We start from the raw sequence: 22,451 nt of genomic DNA on the forward strand, positions 1-22,451 counted from the left end.
ACCTTGGATCTCACTAGCGGGTACTGGCAGGTTCCTGTAGCAGAGGCGGACCGGGAGAAGACCGCATTCACCACCCCGATGGGACTTAGCGAGTTCACCTGCATGCCGTTCGGACTCTGCAACGCCCCAGGAACCTTCCAACGATTAATGGAGTGCTGTCTGGGCCACAGAAACTTCGAGACGGTCCTGTTGTACCTGGACGATGTCATCGTATACTCCAAAACTTATGAGGACCACCTGAAACACCTGGCGGAGGTGTTCGAAGCTCTGGCGAGTTACGGCCTAAAGGTGAAACCCTCCAAGTGTCACCTCCTGAAACCAAAGGTGCAATACCTGGGACACGTGGTGAGCGCTGACGGAGTGGCTCCCGACCCCGATAAGATCACCGCAATTAAGGGATGGCCAAGCCCCTCCAGCGTAAAAGAAGTGCGGCAGTTCCTAGGGTTGGTAGGCTACTACCGAAGGTTTATTCCCGGTTTCACCAAAAAGGCAGCACCTATGCAGGACCTCCTGATAGGCCAGTCCCGGAAGGCCAAGGACCAGAAGCCGCCCTTCAAATGGGAAAAGCTAGAAGAAGAGTCCTTCCGCCAGCTGAAGATGGCCCTCACGGGGGATGAAATCTTGGCGTACCCGGACTATAGCCAGCCCTTCATCCTCTACACCGACGCCAGTAACATCGGGCTAGGAGCCGTACTGTCCCAGATTCAGCAGGGGAGAGAACGAGTAATCTCCTATGCCAGCCGAAAACTGCGACCCACCGAAAGGAACCCCGAAAATTACAGCTCATTTAAGCTAGAGTTCCTGGCCGTGGTATGGGCAGTCACCGAGCGCTTTAGGCATTACCTCGCTTCTTCCCGGTTCACCGTATACACGGATAACAACCCGCTGACACACCTGGACACGGCAAGACTCGGTGCCCTGGAGCAGAGGTGGATGGCCCGTCTGTCCAACTACGAGTTCACAATTAAATACCGGGCAGGGCGCTCCAATACCAACGCGGACGCCCTGTCCAGGATGCCCAACCTGCCGGACGGAGGAGAAGATCCGGAGGGACTGGAAGAAGTTGAACTCCCTGCGTTCCACCGTCATGGGACTATCCAGTATTCCCACCGGGTAAGGAGTAAGCAGGCTGCTACGTTGAACCCCTTACCTCACTACAACTGGGCGGAAACGCAAGACAGCGACCCTGCCGTCCGACTGGTGAAGGAGATGCTGACTCGCCCGGAGGCTAGCCTGGAATCAGACGCTCCAGAGGAAGCCAAACAACTATGGGCAGAGAAGAGTCGACTGTTCCTTTACAAGGGGAAGTTGTGCCGCAGAATGGTTAACTCCAGGACGCATGAACTACTCTGGCAAGTAGTGGTGCCACGAAGAGACGCAGCCATGGTGATGGAGGCATACCACGACGGAGCTGGACACTTCGGGTGGAAAAAGCTGGAGTTCCTGCTGCGCGAGCGGTTCCACTGGGTAGGCATGAGGGGAACCATCGAGAAGTGGTGCAGAGACTGTGGCCCGTGCAATCTGAGAAGGAAGGACCGGGCCAGCCAGAAGACTCCCCTGCAGTCCATCGTCACCCGGCAACCGTTGGAACTGGTAGCCTTGGATCATGTAAAACTGACCCCCAGCAGAAGTGGCTACGTCTACGCGTTAACCATCGTGGATCATTACTCCCGGTTTCTGGTTGTCGTCCCCGTCAAGGACTTAACGGCTCGAACAGCAGCTAGAGCCTTCCAGCAGCACTTTTGCCGTCCACACGGGTACCCGGACCAAGTGCTGACGGACCAGGGACCTGCCTTTGAAGCGGAGGTCTTCCAGGAATTCTGCAATCTGTATGGCTGCCGGAAGATAAGGACGACACCCTACCATCCGCAAACTAATGGACTTTGTGAGAAAATGAACCAGGTGGTAATGGATCTTCTAAAAACGTTGCCCCTGGAAGAACGCAGTCTGTGGCCTGAGAAGTTGCCCGATCTGGTGGACCTATACAACCACATCCCGGTAGGTTCCACCAACTGTACCCCGGCTTACCTAATGAGGGCAAGACCTGGTAAGTTACCTGTTGACCTGGAAATGGGAGTCCTGACGCCCGAGGACACTTCACCAGAAACGGACTGGGACACAGAGAGGCAGCAGCAGTACCGGAAAGTACAGGAGAGCGTGGAGCGAAGTCTCTGTCAGGCTAGGGAAAGACAAGAGAAGACTTACAACCAGTATGCTCCCGCTGTTCCCCTGGTACCCGGAGAGCAGGTCTTGAAGAGGAAGAGACGGCTCCACAAGTTGGACGACCAGTGGGAGAAGGACCCGTACACCGTACTGCCCTCAAGCCACGAGAACCCGAAGGTCTGTACCATCAGTAAAGACGGAGGGGAAACCACAGCCATTGTATCCCGGGACCACCTGAAGAAGTGCCCCGAACAACTGAGGAACCCTGAGGAGGAACAGGAAGACCATCGACCCGTGGAAGAAAGGGAAGATATGGTTAGTACCGTGCTCGGGGACTTCCCTCGGTCTTGGACTCAAGTCAATGGTGCAGTTGTGGTACCCGTACTCACCTTCCTCCAACCATCATCCCAAGAACCTACGGAGCAACGGGTAGAGCTGGAAGAGCAGCCGGTCCAGGAGGCAGAAGACTCCACCCAAGCGGAACAGGAGAATCCACCCTCTGCTTATAGTGAGCCTGCCGTACCCCTAGTGAGACAAAGAGCCGGTAGACAGCTGCCCAGTTTACCCTTGACAGCTCCTACACCCTGTAGTTCAGGGCCAGACAGTCAGCTCCGTAGGTCCACTAGGGCCACTAGAGGCCAGTTACCCGCACGTTGGAGGATCTAAATGTTTAAGTTGTTTTACAATGTTTACCTGTTTATTGTTGCTTGTGTGTAATTTTGTGTTTCTAGTTGTTTTTAGGAGTCTTCGGTGGATTTACCGGGAATCCTTTGTATATAGTTGGAGCGTAACCCAGGATGGACTAGAGACTGTTAAGGACTCGGGGTAGGACAGACCCCTACCTGGTTACGTCTCCCTGTGTTGGTGAAATGGACACCTTTGCTTTTCTTCAAAGACTGCACCCGGTTGCGGACATCCGTGACCATCTTATTGTGTTTCCTTATTGTATTTTATTGTTCTTTGATATACCTTGTTATATTTTTCTAAAAAGTGTTTAGTCCCGGAGTACTAAATTTCACTAGGGGGGAGTGTGACACCCCAGGGGTCTGGTTGTCACAGTGATAGAGATATTACGTCTGAGAGCAGGTGGGAGGTCCTTTGGTCAGGGATCCTGTGCATGCCACACCTCCTGCCCAGCCTTGGGAGGGGAAGAACTTCCCCTGTATAAACCCGGGGCTGAGGCAGAGTTAGTGAGTCCAGGAAGAGTAGAGACAAGAGCAGCATAGGAAGCAGCAGAGTCACAAGGAGTCAGGGGCTGGCAGCTAAAGAGCTCGCCCTGACTAAGAAGATTCTTTACCGGACCCGGAGTCCGAGGCTGTGGGGACTAACTTCTACCCAGCAGCAGAATCCGTCAGGCAGGGGATTTCAGGTCCCCTGGCCCAGAAGCCCGAAGGCCCGGTCACACGCGTGGGACCAGCACCGCCATCGTGGAGCGGAAGCCATTAGAAGGCCCCGAGTCACCGGCCATACGGGTGAGCACCACACGGTACACTCAGGGACGTGGGCTACTTACATCAGCTTCTAGCAAGGTAGCCAGAAGAGTACAGTCAGCTTGGGAGGCCTACAACTACGCCTGGCCAGGGGAGATCCCATCTGCTCAAGGACTGACCAGGCCCCGTTCGCTAGCAAGTACTCCGGGAGGGTCTATCGTTGTTACCAGTAAAGACCCTGAACGCTACCATACCGTCTCTGAGTGGTTCCTGCTACCCCCATCATCCACGTCGGCTGCCCTGAGGCCATACCCCTCCCGTTGGGGGTTATACTATCACGCTGCACCATCCTTCCACCGGCCTCAGCGGTCTGCCCTGCAGCAGCAGCCCCCTGGCTGCATTCAACGGGTGGCGTAGTCATCAACCATTTTCTACCGCTAACAGACTGCCGTCCAGTTTGACTCCCTGGGCACGGACCGGGTCACCGCCACGAGACTACAACCCTAAACAGATCCGGCTCCGGGTAAGCTCCCGCGTGCGCAACGCAGCGCGACACAGGCCCAGGGGCGCGTCACAGAGACCAAAGGGCATTATCAGATATTCATAGTGGCCGTCCCGGGTGTTGAATGCAGTCTTCCATTCATCCCCTTGACGGATACGGACCAGGTTGTACGCCCCACGGAGGTCCAGTTTGGTGAAGATTCTAGCCCCCCTCAGACGATCAAATAATTCTGGAATGAGCGGAAGGGGGTACTTATTCTTCACCGTGATCTGGTTAAGGCCTCTATAGTCTATGCAGGGACGGAGAGAGCCGTCCTTCTTTTTTACGAAAGAGAAGCCTGCTCCCGCCGGGGAGGTGGATTTCCGGATGAATCCCCTGGCCAAATTCTCCTCAATATATTCGGACATTGACCGGGTCTCCGCAGCGGACAATGGGTAAATACGCCCACGGGGAGGCGTAGCACCGGGTAACAGGTCGATAGGACAGTCGTATGGTCTATGAGGGGGTAATGTCTCTGCCTCCTTTTTATTAAAGACATCAGCAAATGACCAATAGGGAATCGGAAGTCCAGGTAGATTAGTTGGGGTAGGAGAAGGACGGGCGGGATGAACAGGAACCAAACAAGTCTTATGACAGTCCTGTCCCCAGCGAAGGACCTCTCCGGTCTGCCAGTCAAGCACGGGTGCATGTCTCTGGAGCCAAGGTAGACCTAGTAAAAGGGCGTGAGAGAGTCCAGGCAGAACATGAAAAGAGATGCTCTCAGAATGCAGCATTCCCACCTGCAGAGTTACGGATTCGGTGATGAGTTGGATGGGACGTGGTAAGAGGCCCCCATCCACAGCAGCGACAGATAATGGTATAGCCAGAGGTTTGGTGGGAATGCGGTATTTTTCTACCAGGGCCTGTGAAATAAGATTCCCGGCCGCTCCAGAGTCAAGTTGGGCTAGTTCGAAAAACGATTCTCCCCGCAGATAATTGAGACTGACAGCAGCAGAGATGGAGAGGATTTATTCTTGTCTAGGTCGACCTCTCTGAGCGAACCTAGACACAGGCGTTTCCCGACCTCTCCGGGCAGGTACGGATCCGGTGCTCCTTACTGCCACAGTAGAAGCAGCTCCCCTCGGCACGGCGTAAGTCCTGACGGGTTTTGACCATCTTGGTCTGGTCGACCTGCATAGGCTCAGGAGAGTGTACCTGGGGAGAAACGGAGGGAGTGACGGATTTCTGAAAAGTAGGAGCTAGACGTGGAAACCTCCTCTCACGGGTGACTTCTTTGGCACGCTCCTGGAACCGTAGGTCAATCCGGGTGGCAAGAGTTATTAGGTCATCGAGAGTGGTAGGAATGTCTCGACTGGCAAGTTCATCTTTAATACGGCCGGACAGACCCTCCCAGAAGACAGATACCAGAGCGTCGTTATCCCAGGCCAGCTCCGAGGCAAGGGTACGGAACCGTATGGCATATTGGCCCACGGTGAGACTTCCCTGACGGAGGCGTAGCAGAGATGATGCAGATGAGGTCTTCCGTCCAGGTTCGTCGAAGACTTTCCGGAAAGCCGTGAGAAAGGCAGGCAAGTCGGACACCAGGGGGTCTCCTCTCTCCCATAGAGGATTTAGCCAGGCCAGGGCCTCCCCGGTGAGATGGGACATGATGAAGGCAATTTTGGCCCGGTCGGAGTTAAACTGGTGGGACAGGAGTTCAAAGTGCAGGGTGCACTGATTTATAAAGCCCCGAGCCTGAGCGGAGTCGCCTCCGAAGCGAGGAGGTGCAGAAAGCCGGGGTCCGGGGTAGGATACCATAGTATTGGTGGGCAGCGGAGCTGCCGGATTGCGAGTCATGGCACTGGCGGTGGTTGCTGGTGGAGCAGTCAGAGTGTCCAGGCGAGAATTGACATTCCGCAGGTGACCCAGGATGGACTCCTGTTGGGACCTCTGACAGGACAGTTCATGACACAGGTCCGAGAGTGAGGGAGCTTGGGTGCCACCGGGTTCCATGGCCCGAGCAAACTGTAACGGGTCTGGGAGGCGGAACCTCTGAGCTACTATACAAGGGGGCGGTCCTTGTAAGGGAGCGGGTGGCGACCAGGGAAGACGGGCAGGCAGTCACAGCAGGTGACCGCGACAGTCTCTGAGTGAACGGGCTGGAGGTCACGGCAAGTGACCGGGGCAGTCTCTGGATGAACGGGCAGGAGGTCACGGCAAGTGACCGGGGCAGTCTCTGGATGAACGGGCAGGAGGTCACGGCAAGTGACCGGGGCAGTCTCTGGATGAACGGGCAGGAGGTCACGGCAAGTGACCGGGGCAGTCTCTGGGTAAAGGGTAGGTACGACCTGTGATGGCAGAGCCTCCAGGTAGGCTAGCAGGCAGATGGTAGATGTGTGCTCCCAGGTGAGCAAGCGAGAGTCTCTGGAATGGCAGGTGGTCACAGCACGTGACGGCGGAGCCTCCAGGTAGGCTAGCAGGCAGGTAACAGGTGTGCGCTCCCAGGTGAGCGGGCAGGAGTCTCTGGAATGGCAGGTGGTCACAGCACGTGACGGCGGAGCCTCCAGGTAGGCTAGCAGGCAGGTAGCAGGTGTGCGCTCCCAGGTGAGCGGGCAGGAGTCTCTGGAATGGCAGGTGGTCACAGCACGTGACAGCGGAGCCTCCAGGTAGGCTGGCAGGCAGGTAGCAGATGTGCGCTCCCAGGTGAGCGGGCAAGCTGGTCCATAGACAGACTGACAGGAGTAGGAAGGCAGACCGTCGGACCTCAGGCTAGCAAGCAGGTAGGAGGAATGTCAGGCAGGAAACAGACAGCAAACTGGCAGGATTCTGGCAGGTAACTGGCTGGTAACTGGCAACGGGACCTGAGGGCTGAAGCAGAGTAGTGAACAGTGCAACAACATTGCTCGGGCACCTCCATTTTGGAGGAGGTGCCTTATATATGGTGAAGTCCTCCGGCCATTGGCCGGGGACTCCTTAGGACGGCGTGCGCGGCCCCTTTAAGAGGGAGGGAGCGCGCGCGCGCCCTAAGCACAGTGGCCGGGAAGGAGCGCGCGCTGCCAGCAGAGCGGGAGGAGGACGCCGGGCTCGGAGCAGAGGGGTGAGGGGAACAGCGTCCCTGCCTAGCAGAGGGCAGGGACGCCGGCGCTACACATTTTCCTTCCTTCATGCATGGCGATGAAGAATTGAATGTACCACATGGCCCGTGAATCATATTCTTTGTCACTGTATCATAGAGCTTTTGATCGGTTTCTGGGTTTGGTATCTCAGCACATATGATTTCGTCAATTTGGTTCGGATGCAATTTTTCCTTTAACCACAGCAGTAAGTGCACATGAGGCAAACCTCGCTTTTGCCACTCGATCGAGTACATGAAGCATTGCATATCACCAAATATGTTACCTTTTGTAAGTAGAGCTACCAACTTCTGTACTTTTATTCTAAATACTCGAGCTGTTAAGTCTTGTCTGTCCGTTGAATTTTGACCAGCCATAAGCTCTTTGGTGATTTCTGGCCAAGCGGGGTTGCAAGTCATTGTAATAAATAAATCAGGCCTCCCATAATTACGTACGTATGTGAACGCATCTTGTGTGTATTCGTGTAGGTATCTCGGGCTATTTACAAATGATGACGGGAGAATCACCATCTGACCTAAGTTATTTGGATCCAAATCCGCATAATTTCTTATTGCATCTTGCAAGTGAATATAATTTTCTGCGTGCAGTTTTTTTTGATTTAAAGAAATGAACCTTAAGCGCTCACTTTCCATCTTTACATACATGTTGACCAGAAACTGATGAAGTAGGAGCCTACACTTAAGCATCAAATTAAAATCGCTGCGACGGACCATCAAGTGAAAGGCATAAAAATCTTTGCAGGACACCTTTTTGCTTGGCATTGCTTGTTTGGTAATTGGATTTATCTGAGGAATATCAATGCTGTACCCCTCTTGTCCTTTCCAAAAAATGATTGGGTACTCGAGAGCGTCATAGAATCTATGTGTATCGGGAACCCTAGTGAGCATGCCATCGCGCGGCTGCACAACGATGTCCCGAGACATAGTTTGTTCGCTACTAACTATTACAGCAGCTATTTCATTTGTAGTAGGGGCATTGAATCGTCTCTCATGTTGACCACGTGGTACACGGTCTGGATGAATCACTACTTTGAAATGATCGTCATTGATCATTCTGTCTCTAGCCGTTTTAAATTCATGCACCAAAATGTTGTGGTCGTGAAGTACTCGTTGTAATTTTTTAACTATGTTTCTATCTACGCTTTGCACGCACTCAGTACGCCTGTTGATTTGTTCTTCTTCGTCACCTATGAAATAAACTTGTAAAAATTGTGGTTGCGAAATGGACGTAGGAATTAAAGAACCGATACGGTGGTATACTTGTCCTTGTATTGTAAAGGTCGGGCAAAACCCTGGCATTGAGACAATTTGATCTGCTCCAAAAGACGTCATATGAAAGCACATGTTGTATTTTCTTATATTATTTAGAAAAAGGCGAGATTCATCAGTTTCATTAGAGAAAGGCTCTTTTAAAGGTTGAACTGGCTCGTCTATATAAGGAAGAGCTACTTTCCCGCCCAAACAACACATACCTGCTGCTTCCTCTTTCCACTTAAGAGCTCCGCAATATTTGCAATCTATGGTCATTGCTTCTATTTTTATAAGCTTGTGAGTTTCATAATAAAGAGTCTCGTCATACTCAAATGCAGCTTTATGAAACAATATCCATGTATTTCTTGTAAATGTTTGACGTTGCTGTGCTGCCCTTTCAGCAACAGTGCGTCTGCGAAATTCGGCCATTTCATAAGTTTCAGTGGCTCTTTGGGACGCCATGTAAGTCGCTTGCTGCTGACGTCGAGCTTGGGACTGTTCTGGAGTTTCAGCAGCCCGTTGAGACGCCAGATACTCCGCATGCTGTTCACGTCGGGCTTGGGACTGTTCTTGAGTTTCAGCAGCCCGTTGAGACGCCAGATACTCCGCACGCTGTTCACGTCGGGCTTGGGACTGTTCTTGAGTTTCAGCAGCCCGTTGAGACGCCAGATACTCCGCATGCTGTTCACGTCGAGCTTGGGACTGTTCTGGAGTTTCAGCAGCCCGTTGAGACGCCAGATACTCCGCATGCTGTTCACGTCGAGCTTGGGACTGTTCTTGAGTTTCAGCAGCCCGTTGAGACGCCAGATACTCCGCATGCTGTTCACGTCGGGCTTGGGACTGTACTTGAGTTTCAGCAGCCCGTTGAGATGCCAAAAACTCCTCATTCCGTTCACGTCGGGCTTGGGATTGTTCTGGAGTCTCTGCAGCTCTATGTGCCGCACAACGCACCGCCTGCTCAAGCCTTCGTTGCTCGGCTTGTTGAGACGTCTCATCACGTCTAATTATTTTCAGAGCTCGGGCTTTATTAGAGCTTTGCGAAATGTTAGACTTACGCTTTCGCGGCATTTTTATAAGTACTAATTACAAAATAGGTACTTAGTAAAGTTCAAACAAAATACTAAAACAATCTAATTAGTTATATTACGATCGCTGTACAGACGATATCAGTTGTATATGACTGGTCTATGAGGAGCAGCTGTGGCGCGGTTACCCATAGCAACCATTCCCAGTGCTCTGTGGGAGCTGAGAGCAGCCTGCTGGTGCTGTGGGTGACATGCTGCGCTGCACACACACAGGGCTGTGCTGCACACAGGAGGGGAGGACGCCATTTGTGTAGCGCTGCTGCCGGTGCTGTCAGGCTGCAGTGTGTGCATCCTCCATGGAGCCGCGCTCAGGTTACTGCCCCTCCCCGTGTGTGAGTCACTTCCCCTCCGCCCAGGTGAGGCGCTCGGAACTTTCCCGGCTGCAGCAGCTGGCGCAGGTGAGCGCATGTTTTATTATACGGTGTTATGTGGGGGGACAATGGCGGCGGGGACCTCCTGTGTGAGGATAATGACGGCCCGGTGCCCCAGGGCAACCTGCAGGAGGAAGCCTCACACTCCCCCCGGGCTGTGGGCGCGGGCAGGCCGTGCTGGGACGTGTAGTTCCCTAGTAACCTGTTCCTGACATATGGGCTGTTTTCTGGGCTATTTTTTTTTTTTTTTTAAGTCTGAGAAAATGTCATCAATTATCCTTCTCCCTTCAGCTGTTTCCAGAGTGTAATGTATCAGGGTGAGCTCATGACTGACAGCTGCCAAAGTTTCTAGGAAATGTCAGTCCCTGGGGGTCGTGTGTGAACCCCCTGTGCCACACTTGTACCTGGCCACGGTATATGATCACCCCTGTATTCTGACTGTGGACAGGCGGCAACTGTGACCTCACTATACAATGATCCACTATGGGCAAATGATTGTATTATCAATCTCTTCTGACTGCTGTAAATCAGCCATTTAAATATCACCTGTGTATGTGTGTATATAAGAGTTTGATAAATATATTAAAAAGTTTGATAAATATACTAAAATGTGCATTGTAAAATAGTATCTAATTTAATTAAATTTATGGTTCACAATTTTGGTCATAGTGGCTTCCACATAAAAGGTAGATATATGCTGTCGCGGACTTTTATTTAGAACTATTCAAGACAAACAATTCTACGGTACATCATCTTTGTGTAACTCCAACGGTTTAGGCAGCGTACGCCAAGATAACTCTCAGAGGCCAGATTTTTTTCCGACTTAATTGACATGTATCGTTATATTACGACCAAAATTACATAAAATCATTACAAATTGTAGCCTATATGTTATTCCGATGTATAATCTATATTACTGTAAAGTTTCATGCAAATCCGCCCAGTAGTTTTTTCGTGAAAGAGTAACAAATATACATACTCACAAACTTTCGCATTTATAATATTAGTAGGATGTTAAAGTTTGTGACGCCACCTGTGGATTGCGGCTAAAGGGAGCGGCCGCTGTGGAGCCGTCCTCTGAAGCTGATGTTACTGCAGCAGGGATGGTGTGGCTCTCCACAGGAAGAGCTAGCTCCAGGGCAGTGTAGATGTTGTTGTAAGTTGCGCTGGGCGTTGTAGTGCAGGGAGTGATGGCGCTGCAAGAAACACAGACAAGGTGGTGCAGTCCTCTGGATCTTTACTCACGGTTATTGCAGTCCAAGTTACAGACGTCAAGGTAACTTCCCGTGCCGTGCTGCATTTACTCAGTGAGGGGTTCAGTCCACCCCCAGGTAACTCCGGAGTTCATAGCAGGACCCCCTTCTGTGTACTCTCTCTGGCTGTCTCCCCGAACCTCATACCAAGTGTCCCAGTCCAGTACCTGCGGGCCTTGGCGGGCGACGTCTGTTCCGTCCCCTGGGTCCTATATAGCTACCTTCCTGGTGAGACTGGTATGGAATGTTGGCTACTGGACATGAAATACTGCAGCCTCCGGTTTCTAGTTAAGACGTGCAATCTTCTACTAGTTGAGGGACCAGTTCCCTGTATGCAGCCTGACCCCTCCACCATATTCGGGCGTACGGGTGGCCTCTCGCACTGCCTGTACCCCTGGGATCCTTTCTTCTGGTTCCTGGAGCCTTCCTGCTCCCTCTCCTCTCCTTCTCTTCTTCCTCTCAGCCTTGGGCCTCACTGGCTAGGCCCGCCTCTGGAAAAGAGCTCCTACAGAGCCTCTGCTCCTGGCACTTTCCTCCTCAGACTAATCTGTCTTTCTAAGATGGTTTCTCTTTTTATATCTTCCTTCTATGTGCTCCCCTTAACTACGTCCTCCACCCACACCCCTTTACTAGGTTCCCCCCACTCCAGCCAGGGACCAGGGACTGTGCTCTCCCGTAGGAGCAATCTCGCCCTGCCCTCTGAAGTGTGGTGTAATGAATGCAGGTGTTAGGGTCCTGAGCTGTACTCCTTCCTTACCTGAGAGTGAGATACCACACCTCTGGGTGAGATGCAGTACCTCTGTGGTGACCGAACCCTCAGGGGCGCCACATATACATGTGTGTGTATATAATATGTGTGTATGTATATAATGTGTGTGTGTATATATCTATATATATCTATATATACACAGCTCATTTTCATTTTCTCTGATTTTTCTCTTTCTAGGTCTATTTTTGAATAAAATGTACATTGTTGCTTTATTCTATAAACTACTGACAACTTGTCTCTAAAAATCAAAGCTAAAAATTTTGTATTTATTTGCAGCAAATGAGAAATCGTCAAAATAATAAAAAAGAAACAGAGAACCAGAGAACCAGTGCTGTCAGACCTCAAATACTGCAAAGAAAACAAGTTCTTATTCATTTAGAAATAACAATACTCATGTTTTAACTCAGGAAGAGTTCAGAAATCAATATTTGGTGGAATAACCATGATTTTTAATCCCAGCTTTCATGCGTCTTGGCTGCTTTCCACCAGTCTTTCACGCTGCTTTTGGATGACTTTACGCCACTCCTGGCACAAAAATGTAAGCAGTTCTTCTTTGTTTGATGGCTTGTGACTATCCATCTACCTCTTGATTACATTCCAGAGGTTTTCAATAGGGTTCAGGTCTGGAGATTGGGCTGACCATGACAGGGTCTTGATGTGGTGCTCCTTCATCCACACATTGATTGACCTAGCTGTGTGGCATGGGGCATTGTCCTGCTGGAAAAAACAGTCCTCAGAGTTGGGGAACATTGCCTGAGCAGAAGGAAGCAAGTGTTTTTTCAAGGATAACCTTGTATGCGGCTTGATTCATACGTCCTTCGCAAAGATTAACCTGCCCAATTCCAGCCTTGCTGGAACATCCCCAGATCATCACCGATCCTCCACCAAATTTCACAGTGGTGCAAGACACTGTGGCTTGTATGCCTCTCCAGGTCTCCGTCTAACCATTAGAAGACCAGGTGTTGGGCAAAGCTGAAAATTAGACTCATCAGAGAAGATTACCTTACTCCAGTCCTCTATGGTCCAATCCTTATGGTCTTTGGCAAACTTCAGCCTGGCTCTCCTTTGCTTCTCATTGATGAAAGGCTTTTTTCTAGCTTTACATGACTTGAGGTCTCTAGGAGCCTGTTATGAACTGTTCTTGCCGTGCACTTCACCTCAGCTGCCATTTGCCATTCCTTTTGTAGGTCACTTGATGTCATCCTGCGGTTGCTGAGTGACATTAGAATAAGATGACGGTCATCCCGGTCAGTGGAGAGTCGCTTTCGCCCTCTGCCGGTCTGTAGCTTTGTTGTCCCCAATGTCTGCTGCTTGACCTTGTTGTAATGGACTGCCGTCTTTGAAATTTTAAGGATGGAGGCAACATGACGCTCACTGTATCCCTCTGCTAGTGAAGCCAGAATTGAGCCCTTCTTTTCCTCACTCAAGACTTTTCTTTTCAACTCCTTTGGCATGGTTAAAAGTTAGTTTTTCATTCAAATTACTTTTGGGCTATTCCTAGCACTTGTTTTGCCATCCAGCTTGTCCTATTGCAAGAGGATTGTGAAGACCACAGCAGTGTTTTTTATACTTTCCCTGGTTACATAAGATTTGGTTCAGGTGATCACCTAATCAGAAGCACATTAAGTAGAATGAGGTGGACTGTGGTTGGAATTCAACTGACGCTGGAATGGAATGGCTGTCAGACATGTAGAGATGGGGATTTTTTCCATTGATTTGAACAAAGGCAAACCGAGCCTAAAGTATGAATCTTCAGGCTCCATTTGCTCTGCTTTCAGATGTCTCATTTCAGACAGCACAATCCTGTATTTCAGGGATTCAGTTGTAAGCCTTGTGTAAAGACCTGAATGCAGCGCTGAATGTAGTGTGAATAGGTCCTTACATCCTACACCACCTCAGGGGATTGTTGTTATGGAGTATTGCCCCTGGGTGGCCGCAGTTATGACCACCACCAGGGCTTGCGGTCACCCACCCTAGCTTTGGTATTCTGGGGAGCTGGTATAATGAATATCTGAGAAGAGCCCTAGAGAAGCAAGAACATTGGACAACCAAGATGTGGTGGCCTCAAGTCAGGTGTAGTGTTCAACAGGGCAAGACTTTCTACCTTGTATCTATTGTGTATGGGTATGGTGGTTGTGGGGGACTTCATGTGTCCAGTAACCATAGTGGATGCCCATTCCTAAACTAATCAAGGATTCCTGTGGACCTATTGAGCTAATAGAACCAGCAGTCAAATTAATGTCCCAAATTATCCCCACAAATTAATAACTAGTAGGGAATTAGGTAATGCACACGGAGCATGATGCTTCGCACTTGTCTTTGGTTTGCTGCTGATTGCAGGAGGTTTATGGACTAGTTGATGTGCGGCCCCACAACTTGTCTATAGTAGATACCAGCCCCATCATCTTTTTTTCAACCTTTGTATGTGAGGACCCTGCACACGACTGGTCCCATTTCCATACTTTTTCCATTAATAGCCGGTCATAATAGAGTAAACCAGAGATGTGGGTCATCCATTTCAGGTGTTGTAGGTGTTCTCAGTCTTCTGAAATCCCTTTAAAGAGAACCTGTCACTTTCCATAACGATGTAATTTTTTACCTGGTGTAAATGCCCCTGTTCTGAATACGGCGTTGCTTTTCTTGTGTTCCTGCCCCTCTGTCCCTCTTCCCTGGATGTAAATCATCTTTTTAGCCAAGTGGACTAAGAGTGGGATATATCAACCAATTCGTCTCCACCCACCTGTCAGACAGATATGTTACATCTCCTCAGATGGATGCCAGCTCTGCAGGGAATTATTTGACATAAAGAGGTTGTCCGGCACCACTCACATCTGCATTGGTGGTGAGCGACACTGATGACATTGCTCTGGGAGATACAAAACAGGACATGTACTTTATTAAAGGGAATCTGTCAGCAGATTTTTGCTACTTAATCTGAGAGCAGCATGATGTAGAGCAAGATATCCTGATTCCAGGGATGTGTCACTTATTAGGCTGTGTGTTGTAGTTTCAATACAATCCATGTTTTATCAACAGGAGATGATCACTGCCTGACTAGGTCTCAGGTACAGGCCAGTCAGGCTCATCTGTGTAACCCTGCCCTCACCACTGATTTGCAGTTTGTACACAGGAATCTGCCAGCGTGGGCGGGGTTACACAGGGATTAACATTCTGAGCACTGCTTCATTTACAACAGAGAAAGCAGGGATTCTATCAAAACTGCACCAAGCAGTCTAGTAAGTGATACATCGCTGGAATCAGGCTCTCTGCCCCTACATCATGCTGATCTCGGATTACGTAGCAAAACCTTCTGACAGATTCCCTTTAACTGGAATTGTGTATCTGTCCTATCCTATTGCAATAACTAAAGATGCAAGTCGGAAACGCATTTGCGGTTAAACATTATTCTGGTTAGGATCGCGACCTATGGTGATGTTTTTATATATTTTTTACTACAAATAAACTCACAAGATTTTTAACCCTATCCTGACCCTGTAACACTATTTTCTTCGTTCTAATAAATAGGTGGAAAATTTGGCACAAATCCCTCCAAGTATCTGCTTTCCTACCTATAGCCAGCCTTGGTAAATGGGCTATTGTGCTCATTTCTGAGTGAGGCCCTAGTTTTGTCTTGGGGCCCATGGCTACTTATTGCACCCTGTGGCACCTATTTAGCCATTTTCCTGGGTTTCCTGCATTCTGCTTTGCTGTGATCTGGTCATCAGTCTTTCAGGTAGTGTGTTTTATAGGACCAATACAATATAAGTGCCCCCATCACAGAGACCGACCCCCAAAACACTGGTGATGTAACTTGGGCTGGAGTTATATGTGACCTGCTCTATTACAGGTGCATCTCACAAAACTAGAATATCATCAAAAAGTTACTTTATTTCAGTTCCTCAATACAAAAAGTGAAACTCCTATATTATATAGAGTCATTACACACAGAGGGATCTATTTCACGTGTTTATTTATGTTAATGTTGATGATTATGGCTTACAGCCAATGGAAACACAAAAGTTATTATCTCAGTAAATTAGAATACTTTATAACAGCTTGAAAAATTATTTTAAAATCCGAAATATTGGCCTATTGAAATGTATGTTCAGTAAATGCACTCAATACTTGGTCGGGGCTCCTTTTGCATCAATTACTGCATCAATGCGGTGTGGCATGGAGGCGATCAGCCTGTGGCACTGCTGAGGGGTTATGGAAGCCCAGGTGGCTTTGATAGAAGCCTTCAGCTCATCTGCATTGTTGTGTCTGGTGTCTCTCATCTTCCTCTTGACAATACCCCATAGATTCTCTATAATAGATTCTCTATGGGGTTAAGGTCAGGCGAGTTTGCTGCCAATCAAGCACAGTGATACTGTTGTGTGTAAACCAGGTATTGGTACTTTTGGCCGTGTGGACAGGGGCCAAGTCCTGCTGGAGAATGACATTTCCATCTCCAAAAGTTTGTCTGCAGAGGGAAGCATGAAGTGCTCTAAAATTTCCTGGTAGGCGGCTGCGCTGACTTTGGTCTTGATAAAACACAGTGGACCTACACCAGAAGATGACATGGCTCCCCAAACCATCACTGATGGTGGAAACTTCACACTAGACTTCCAGCAGCTAAACAAATGAAATGAAACAAATTAAAATTGGAACTCTGGGACCTTGTGGAGTGTGTCAATGACTGCCTTCTGGACATCTGTCAAGTCAACAGTCTTCCCCATGATTGCGGAGCCTACTGAAACAGACTAAGGGACTTTTTAAATGCTTAGGAAGCCTTTGCAGGTGTTTTTTGTTAATTATTTAAGTTTACTGAGATAATGACTGTTGTGTTTTCATTGGCTGTAAGCCATAACCATCAACATTAACAGAAATAAACACTTGAAATAGATCACTCTGTTTGTAATGACTCTATATAATATATGACTTTGACTTTTTATATTGAAGAACTGAAATTAACTTTTTGATGATATTCTAATTTTGTGAGATGCTCCTTTATGTAGCACCCTCTATACTCCCTGGTCCTGCAGCAGCTGCCATCATGTATACAGCAGATGAGACAGACACTTTATTATATGCCGGATCAGCCAAGTCTGGTTCTAGTTCTGGAATATTGAGCGTCAGCGTTCACTCTCATCATTGTTTCTGTAGGGTGAAGTCCACACAAATAAAACACACAACACAATATATTATTATTAATTTTTTTATTGGAATAGCAATAAGCCACATTGTAATAAAAATATTACTGGCCCTTTAATAAATTAAAGTTCACAATGACTCTCAGGTCAGGCCCGATAGAGACTACAGAACTTGCTGCGGATAGTGCAGACCTGATGAGAGCCACTGGAACCAAAGATCCAGAGGAAGGCGAAGAAAACCCCCTAGGGGGGAAAAAAATTCCTTCCTGACCCCAGTTCTGGCGATCGGATATCTCCCTGGATCTTGTCTCTCCTGCTGCATATTGCTGTATATCTGTACGTCAGGGGCGGACACAGCCAGAAGAGGGCCCCTCTATCAGAACAGTATATCTAGCCCCGTGTCTGAACTGTTGGGCGGGCCGCCTCGGGCATGGCCCCGTGTCTGGACTGTTGGGCCGCCCACCTCGGGCCTGGCTTTGTGTCTGGACTGTCGGACTTCCCGCCTTGAGTCTGGACTGTTGGACCTCCCACTTCGGGTCTGGACAGTTGGGCCGCCCGCCTCGGGTCTGGACAGTTCCCCTCTATCAGTATATTGGCATAGCTCATCATAATGCACAATTCACCTGATTAGGAGGTGGTGGTGGCCCCTTTACATCTTGAGTCCCTGTGGAACTGCACATGTTGCACCAATTGGCCACCCTCCTCGGGTCTGGCCCCATGTCTGGACTGTTGGGCCGCCCGACTCAGATCTGGACTGTTGGGCCGCCCACCTTGGTTCTGGACTGGTGGGCCGCTCGCCTCGGGTCTGGACTGTTGGGCCGCCCGCCTCGGGTCTGGACTGTTGGGCCGCCCGCCCTGGGTCTGGACTGTTGGGCCGCCCGCCCTGGGTCTGGACTGTTGGGCCGCCCGCCCTGGGTCTGGACTGTTGGGCCGCCCGCCCTGGGTCTGGACTGTTGGGCCGCCCGCCCTGGGTCTGGACTGTGGGGCCCGTCCGCCCTGTGTCTGGACTTTGGGGCCGTCTGCCCTGGGTCTAACCCCAGGTCTGGACTGTGGGGCCGCCTGCCCCGGGACTATCCCCGTGTCTGGACTGTGGGGCCCGTCCGCCCCGAGCCTGGACTGTGGGGTCCGTCCGCCCCGAGCCTGGACTGTGGGGCCCGTCCGCCCCGAGCCTGGACTGTGGGGCCCGTCCGCCCCGAGCCTGGACTGTGGGGCCCGTCCGCCCCGAGCCTGGACTGTGGGGCCCGTCCGCCCCGAGCCTGGACTGTGGGGCCCGTCCGCCCCGAGCCTGGACTGTGGGGCCCGTCCGCCCCGAGCCTGGACTGTGGGGCCCGTCCGCTCCGAGCCTGGACTGTGGGGCCCGTCCGCCCCGAGCCTGGACTGTGGGGCCCGTCCGCCCCGAGCCTGGAGTTTGGGGCCCGTCTGCCCCGAGCCTGGAGTTTGGGGCCCGTCTGCCCCGAGCCTGGACTGTGGGGCCCGAGCGTGGACTGTGGGGCCCGACCGCCTCGAGCGTGAACTGTGGGGCCCATCCGCCCCCGAGCGTGGACTGTGGGGCCAGAACGTGGACTGTGGGGCCCGTCCGCCCCGAGCCTGGCCGGTGGGGCCTGTCCGCCCCGAGCCTGGACTGTGGGGCCCGTCCGCCCTCTGTCCGTACTGTGGCCGCCCCATGTCCGGACTGTGAGGTCGCCTGTCCCGGGTCTAGCCCCAGGTCTGGACTGTGGGGCATGCCCACCCCGTGTCAGGACTGTGGGGCCCGTCCGCCCCTTGTCCTAACTATGGGCCCGCCCGCCCCGTGTCCTGACTGTGAAGCCCGCCCACCCCGTATCCAGACTGTTGGGCCTGCACGCCCAGTGTCCTGACTGTGGAGCCCGCCCGCCCCGTGTCCTGACTTTGGGGCTCGCCCGCCCAAACTCCAGACTGTGGGGCCCATCCGCCCCGAGTCTGAACTTTGGGGCCGCCTGCCCCGGGTCTAGTCCCAGGTCTGGACTGTGGAGCCACCAGTCCCGGGACTAGCCCCGTGTCCGAACTGTGGGGCACACGCGCCCCGAGCCTGGACTGTGGGGCACGCCCGACCCGAGCGGGAAAGGGGGGCCCGTCCACCCCGAGCCTGGACTGTGGGGACCATCCGCCCCGAGCCTGGACTGTGGGGCCCGTCCACCCCGAGATTGGACTGTGGGGCCCGAGCGTGGACTGTGGGGCCTGTCCGCCCCGAGCCTGGACTGTGGGGCCCCCCGTCCGCCCAGGGTCTGGACTGTGGGGCCGGCTGCCCCCGGGTCTAGCCCCGAGCCTAGACTGTGGGGCCCGCCCGCCCTATGTCCGTACTGTGGCCGCCCCGTGTCTGGACTGTGGGGCCGCCTGCCCCGGGTCTAGCCCCAGGTCTGGACTGTGGGGCATGCCCACCCCGTGTCAGGACTGTGGGGCCCGTCCGCCCCGTGTCCGGACTGTGGGGCCGCCTGCCCCGGGACAAGCCCTGTCCCCGGACTGTGGGTCCCGCCCCGTGTCCTAACTATGGGACCGCCCACACTGTGTCCTGACTGTGGGGCCCGTCCGCCCCGAGCCTGGACTGTGGGGCCGGTTGCCCCCGGGTCTAGCCCCGAGCCTGGCCTGTGGGGACCGCCCGCCCTATGTCCGGACTGTGGCCGCCTCGTGTCCGTACTGTGGGGCCCGTCCACCCCGTGTCCGGACTGTGGGGCTGCCTGCCCCGGGTCTAGCCCCAACTCTGGACTGTGGGGCATGCCCGCCCCGTGTCAGGACTGTGGGGCATGCCCGCCCCGTGTCAGGACTGTGGGGCCCGTCCGACCCGTGTCCGGACGTTGCGGCCGCCAGCCCCGGGTCTAGCCGCAGGTCTGGACTGTTGGGCCGCCTGCCCCAGGACTAGCACCGTGTCCTAACTATGTGCCCGCCCACCCCGTGTCCTGACTGTGGGGCCAGCCCGCCCTGTGTCCTGACTGTGAGGCCGACTGCCCCCGGGTCTAGCCCCGAGCCTGGACTGTGGGGCCCGCCCGCCTTATGTTCGGACTGTGGTCCCCCCCCGTGTCCGGACTGTGGGACCGTCCACCCCGTGTCCGGAATGTGGGCCGCCTGCTCCGGGTCTAGCCCCAGGTCTGGACTGTGGGGCATGCCCGCCCCGTGTCCGGACTGTGGGGCCCGTCCACCCCGTGTCCGGACAGTGGGCTGCCTGCCCGGACTGTGGGCCGCCTGCCCCGGGTCTAGCCCCAGGTCTAGACTGTGGGGCCGCCTGCCCCGGGATTAGCTCCGTGTCCGGACTGTGGGGCCCGCCCGCCCCGTGTCCTAACTGTGGAGCCCGCCCGTCTCGTGTCCTGACTGTGGGCACCGCACGCCCCGAGCCTGGACTGTGTGGCACGCCCGCCCCGAGCGGGAAAGGGGGGCCCGTCCGCCCCGAGCCTGGACTGTGGGGCCCGTCCGCCCCGAGCCTGGACTGTGGGGCCCATCCGCCCCGAGCCTGGACTGTGGGGCCCGTCCGCCCCGAGCCTGGACTGTGGGGCCCGTCCGCCCCGAGCCTGGACTGTGGGGCCCGTCCGCCCCGAGCCTGGACTGTGGGGCCCGTCCGCCCCGAGCCTGGACTGTGGGGCCCGCCCTATGTACGGACTGTGGCCGCACTGCATCTGGACTGTGGGGCCCGTCCACCCCGTGTCCGGACTGTGGGGCCGCCTGCATTGGGTCTAGCCCCTGGACTGGACTGTGGGGCCCCCCACCCCAGGTCCGGATGGTGGGGCCCCCCGGCCGCCCCGAGTCTAGCCCCAGGTCTGGACTGTGGGCCCCCACGTCAGCCCCGGGCACGGACTGTGGGGCCCCCACCCGCCCCGGGTCTGAACTGTGGGGCCGGCTGCCCCGGGTCTAGCCCTGAGCCTGGACTGTGGGGCCCACCCTATGTCCGGACTGTGGCCGCCCCGTGTCCGGACTGTGGGGCTCGTCCACCCCGTGTCCGGACTTTGGGGCTGCCTGCCCCGGGTCTAGCTCCAGGTCTGGACTGTGGGGCATGTCAAGCCCGTGTCAGGACTGTGGGGCCCATCCTCCCCGTGTCTGGACTGTGGGGCCACCTGCCCATGGTCTAGCCTCAGGTCTGGACTGTGGGGCCGCCAGCCCTGGTACTAGCCCCGTGTCCGGACTGTGGGGCCCGTCCGCTCCGAGCCTGGACTGTGGTGCCCGTCCGCTCCGAGCCTAGACTGCGGGGCCCGTCCGCTCCGAGCCTGGATTGTGGGGCCCGCCTGTCCCGGGTCTAGCCCCGAGCCTGGACTGTGGGGCCCGCCCTATATCCGGACTGTGGCCGCCCCGTGTCCGGACTGTGGGGCCGGTTGCCGGTTGCCCCGGGTCTAGCCCCGAACCTGGAATGTGCGGCCCGCCCACCCTATGTCCGGACTGTGGCCGCCCCGTGTCTGGACTGTAGGACTCATCCACCCCGTGTCCGGACTGTGGGGCCCGTCCGCCCCGAGCCTGGACTGTGGGGCCCGTCCGCCCCGAGCCTGGACTGTGGGGCCCGTCCGCCCCGAGCCTGGACTGCGGCGCCCGTCCGCCCCGAGCCTGGACTGCGGGGCCCGTCCGCAGCGAGGATGGACTGTGGGGCCTGTCCGCCCTGAGCCTGGACTGTGGGGCCCATCCGTCCCGGGTCTAGCCCCGAGCCTGGACTGTGGGGCCCGCCCTATATCCGGACTGCGGCCGCCCCGTGTCCGGACTGTGGGGCCGCCTGCCCCGGGTCTAGCCCCAGGTCCGGACTGTGGGGCCCCCCGCCCGCCCTGATTCCAGACTGTGGGGCCCCTCGCCTGCCCCGGGTCCAGACTGTGGGATCCCCCGCTTGCCCCGGGTCTGGACTGTGGGGCCGACTGCCCCCGGGTCTAGCCCCGAGCCTGGACTGTGGGGCCCGCCCGCCTTATGTCCGGACTGTGCCCCTCCCGTGTCTGGACTGTGGGGACCGTCCACCCCGTGTCCGGACTGTGGGCCGCCAGCTCCGGGTCTAGCCCTAGGTCTGGACTGTGGGGCATGCCCGCCCCGTATCCGGACTGTGGGGCCCGTCCACCCCTTGTCCGGACTGTGGGCCGCCTGTCCCGGGTCTAGCCCCAGGTCTGGACTGTGAAGCCGCCTGTCCCGGGATTAGCCCCGTGTCCGGACTGTGGGGCCCGCCCGCCACGTGTCCTGACTGTACGGCTCGCCCGCCCCGTGTCCTGACTTGGGGCCGCCTGCCCCGGGTCTAGCGCCAGGTCTCGACTGTGGTGCCACCTGCCCCGGGACTAGCCCCGAGCCTGGACTGTGGGGCACGCCCGCCCCGAGCGGGAAAGGGAGGCCCATCCGCTCCGAGCCTGGACTGTGGGGCCCGTCCGCCCCGAGCCTGGACTGTGGGGCCAGTCCACCCCGAGCATGGACTGTGGGG

The sequence above is a fragment of the Phyllobates terribilis genome, unplaced genomic scaffold (genome assembly GCF_046119375.1).
Source record: "Phyllobates terribilis strain yellow unplaced genomic scaffold, ASM4611937v1 Scaffold_583__1_contigs__length_1024312, whole genome shotgun sequence".
Classification (NCBI taxonomy): Eukaryota; Metazoa; Chordata; class Amphibia; order Anura; family Dendrobatidae; genus Phyllobates; species Phyllobates terribilis.